We start from the raw sequence: 5000 nt of genomic DNA, 5'->3' as shown, positions 1-5000 counted from the left end.
TAACCGTGGAAAATTGACAGAACGACTTTTTTTTTCTAAGCGGAATTTCCACTGAGGCAATTTATTAGCATTCGCCTGTGGAACGTGATATTGGCATTTGACTGTGGAATGTAGATTGACAGGACAGAATAGGCTGCAATTACCGGGGAAGGCAGACGTTTTCTCCCGGGTTGTGAATGTCCAGGGAAACTGAGAGGACTTTGAATGTATCCCCACTTGACGAGGAACATTGAACCTTATTCTGTCTCGGATCAATATATGTCCAAGTTGATGAATAGCTGGGTGTACCACAGGGACGGAAAGAGAAACAATACACAGATTTTTCTTTCGTGCTGGGTGTTACACTGTTACTGTAAACAGAGTAAGAAGGGAGGCAGGTTTCCTCAGTTGTCGAATTGAAACGCTTAAAAAAGATCGAGAATTTAAGGATTATGCTTTTGTCGTTTGAAAGGGGGATATATTTAGGAATAAATAAGAACACGCAACGTTGTTAAGCGGATACAGGAGAGAAGAGACCGCATTGCCAAGTGTTAAATAACTGCCATTTATTGAAATAATATTGTGGCATAACATATGCTTCGAAAACAATGTGGATGAGATATCATATGGCTATGGGAAAGACAGTCTTATTTCTTCACTGCCTATATTACTATGCACCAATGAAACTTAACGAAAAATCTATTTTAGAATGCATTGTTTTCTTATTAGTTCTCAGAGTTACATAAAATACTTCGTTATAGAAAAAGGCTTTTTATCATACATACATAAACACACAAAACATCATTCTCTCCCTGTCAAAATAAATTTGGACTCTATTGCATGCATCGAAAGACATCAGCTCCTGTTTCCTCCCTCACTGAGTTTGACAGCCTCTACTGGGCGCTCCTCTCCTTCGAAATAATGTTCCTGAGATTTCTGATCCACTGGAACTTCTAGGGCCAGCCGTGATCAGGTAACAATGAAGACTAATTGACTGACCTAAAGGTTAGTGGTGTGGAATTTGGTTAAACTACTCTGCCTGGAAGGGCAAACTAGAATATATGTATACTATACACGCACACACACATGTATATATATGTGTGCGTGTGTGCGCGCGCACGAACAGAGAGAAAGAGGAAAACACTTCTATCTTTGTTTTTCATAGCATATCCAGCTCCTATTAAAAGCACCCCAGGGAGAAAAGTGAAATTTATATTCTTATATCTTCCCGTGACCTTCTTTTACCTAATCCTTTGTCTTCCGTTGCGGCGTAAAATTGCCACCTTCAAGGGGCATTACCGAGAATCCTCCGAAGAGAGAGAGAGAGAGAGAGAGAGGAAATGGGAAATCGTCCGGGATTATTCGATAATAAGGGAGAAATAGTCGCGTCAGATATCGCCTTCCATAACGCAATACTTTGGGATGAGAAAGCTTAAAGATAAAGAGAGCACTAATTAAGGAATCATATACTTATTTGCTGGAGAGGTGCAAAACACGAGTTACATTGATCAAAATGACTGTATACATTTGGAAAGAAAGCAGAGTTTTAAGGAGATGAAAATGAGGGTAGACAAATACACTGATGCACACCGACAAACATATACACAAGCACGCGGGCGCGGGCGCACGCACATACACACACACATACGCACATATAGTGCTGGTAATTTTCGTAGGCACAAAGATATATTAATTCAATTGTGGTCCACATGGGAAAATGAATAGCGTTTTTTCTTAGAGAATACCCAACAGTTTCGACCTCCATACATATGTAAGTATGTATGTATGTATGTATGTATGTATGTATACAGTGACATAAATTGCTGAAACATTCCCGCGTGAGTCCTAAAAAATAGGTTTAAGTTCAGACTGCTCCTCTTTACCTGAAAGTAATTTACAGCAAATCATTCGTTTTTAATGGCTGTAATAAAGAGATTTCCGTTCACCATGAATAAACATCTGCATTTCAGTTCAGCCTCCCATTGCATTACTGGAGATGATAGCAAAATACTCTCTCTCTCTCTCTCTCTCTCTCTCTCTCTCTCTCTCTCTCTCTCTCTCTCTCTCTATATATATATATATATATATATATATATATATATTATATATATATATATATATATATATATATATATACTTTTAACGAACTTAATTTCCTCTTTTATGAAGATTAATTGGTAACATTATTTACGTTTTAATTACCATCCCAAAGTCCAATCCTTTAGGGATTAAACTCAATTGAAAAGAGATAAACTGGAGTAAATCATATCTACGTAAGGCTTCAAAATGAAAGGTATAAATTTTTCTTGTCGTATTTTATGTATTCCTGTTGGAATCGAAACAGGTTCTTAAGGTGCATTTTAAATGGTATAGTATTTTTCCTGGTCCTATGTTGAAAGTAGAATTGAAGTCTAACAATATGTTGAGCTCTGTCTCTCTGTCTCTTGTCATTTTTTCCATCTCTCTCTCTCTTTCTCTCTGCAGGATCTGCGTATTCTTATCTGTGGGAACTACACAAACTTCCAATTTAAAAGCGCAGATTATAGGCGGAAGGGGTCACGTTCTGATGGAATTCCAGTTGCCTTGGACAAAATTGCCTATTGCAATGCTCAATAGCTTCCATAAATTTTGGATATGCAGCTATGCTATATGTGGAACGGGAGACCTAAATTTGACCGCTGTTTTTATTCCGGTTCGTTAATGGGGTATCAAATTGGAGAGTGTTCTGGAAAGGAAATTCGATTGTACGAATTGATTTCTGACGTCATAAACAGGAGTTTTCTTTAAGTTTTACAGAAAAAAATTCCTGTTATACATTGTGAGACTTTCCATCAGCGTTACTCTGTCACTCATATATTTCAAACGAAACAATGAAATGCAAAACGAGAAGAACTTCGAAATAATCACTGGCAAAGTCGTCAGAAAAAAGTAGTTTAAGATTCCTCCGCCATTTCTCTCACTCAACAAAGACTGTTGCTCTCTGACGTAAGAACTGAGAAGAATGATATATTGCTTCATTTGTTACCGCTGTTGAAGTTTGTCAGTTGATCAAATTGCAACTGTCTATTTTAGCAACAGTTCTGTCAGAAGCTTTCAATGTTTCTCAGTTCATGGGATCTCTTAGTGTCAAAAATTGTTTCCTGACGAAACCGAGTAAGGAGGAAATTATTTTTTTTAGTAAGAATTATATTCTTTTTTAATTTCACTTAGTCCATGCTGATGTCGAAAGCAGAGTGAAAGAAAGCGAAGACAAGAATAAAACGTTTTGGAAAACTCCTTGGCATGAATTCAACACAAAATTTGGTTACTTGTAAAGTTCATAAAAAAATCCAATTTAACTTCTGCAATCGTATCCGTCAGTGCACCTTACGTGGTGCACTGTAGGCGTTGCTGAAGGGTTTTAGCAGTGCCCATGCATTCCCCTTTTAGCCATTTATTTCCTCTCCATTTCAGTTGCCTTTCTTCAATCTTCCTGTCCAACCTTCTCTAACTTTTATTTCTATGTGCAGTTATGGTTTTATTTTCAAAGTTCGACCTATGAGAACCTTGTACATCATCTCCTTTTCATCCGGGTCTCTTTATTTCGCTGTCCAACCGCTCCAACTGTCTAAAGCACCGAATGGCCGAAAGTGGCTCAGCGCTTCTTTTGGCAGCCTCAATTTCATAAAATCTGTTAAATAAATTCAGATTATGGATGCGCATTTTATTTACGTGAAAGGTAAATATGGGAGATATACACGGGTCAAAGCAGAGAGAGAGAGAGAGAGAGAGAGAGAGAGAGAGAGCGAGAGAGAGAGAGAGAGATCACTTGCCTGAAATGAACGCATCGCATCGAATTGAAATCGACGCGGGTCCTCTAAAATAAACTTGAACACGGATGAAAAATACTATTACATTGTATCTGAATATGCCTTCATGAATGTGGATTTTTTTTTTCATTTATTCCAGGAGTGCGAAAGTCATAAAACGACTCGGAATTCGAAACTGTTCCGAAAACATTTTGTAACTTTTTCCGTTACATGACTGAATCCTGGTGCGGATATTATTTTGCGTCGGTGTTTCGAGGTCGAGCCGTTGAAGAGTTTCTCTCTCTCTCTCTCCTCTCTCTCTCTCTCTCTCTCTCTCTCTCTCTACTATTTGTACTGAAGTGAATCAGCCCACGCTCTAATTTATAAAGAATCAGACAGAAGTAGTCCTCTACTTTACCTGTATGTAAAAGTCATGAAAGCTAAAAACTAAGAGATGTATGACAAAGAGCAATTAAATTATTTATAAAGTTTATATATATATATATATATATCTATATATATATATATATATATATATATATATATATATTATATATATGTGAATAATGTTTAAGTCATGTTATTACTTTTACAAGCTTAAATTTTTGCATTTTCCCTTGTAAGTTAAAAAATCGAATTTGGTGTCTCCAAGACATAATACCTAAATGACTACCGTACTCTACTCTCCACATTTCACAACCGAATGAATAGTACCTTCAACAGCCTCAATATAAAGAGCAACAGCTCCATTTGAATATGCATTTAGAAATAGCACCTCGAGCTAAGGGCCGGAAGAGAGGGTTTCCTCTGCGACCAAAATGAAAGCTCCTTTCCCAGGTGTGAGGCAACAAAGAATTTCGTAATAGGTCTTTGAGGAGAACCCAGTTTGGTCTTCTAAAAGCTATATTCTTATAGCAAGTTTCGCTTTGGACATAACAGAAGCGTTGGGAAAGGAACGCATATATTTCTTGCTGTGCACACAAACACTCACACATATACGTATATAAAGCCTATGCATGTGTCGTAAGGAAGGAACATTTTCCTCTTGATTTAATAAGTATGCCAGCGAGAGAGAGAGAGAGAGAGAGAGAGAGAGAGAGAGAGAGAGAGGGTGGGGGGGAGCTGCTGTCTTGTTACACACACACGCACACAGACACACAGACACGAGTATAAAGTTCATCCTTTGTGGACATTTTCTTATGTCACTGGATGCCGAATTTTTTTTCTTTCTTT

This window comes from Macrobrachium nipponense, chromosome 7 (genome assembly GCF_015104395.2).
Source record: "Macrobrachium nipponense isolate FS-2020 chromosome 7, ASM1510439v2, whole genome shotgun sequence".
NCBI classification, from domain to species: domain Eukaryota; kingdom Metazoa; phylum Arthropoda; class Malacostraca; order Decapoda; family Palaemonidae; genus Macrobrachium; species Macrobrachium nipponense.
Note: the sequence above shows the minus strand (reverse complement) of the source record.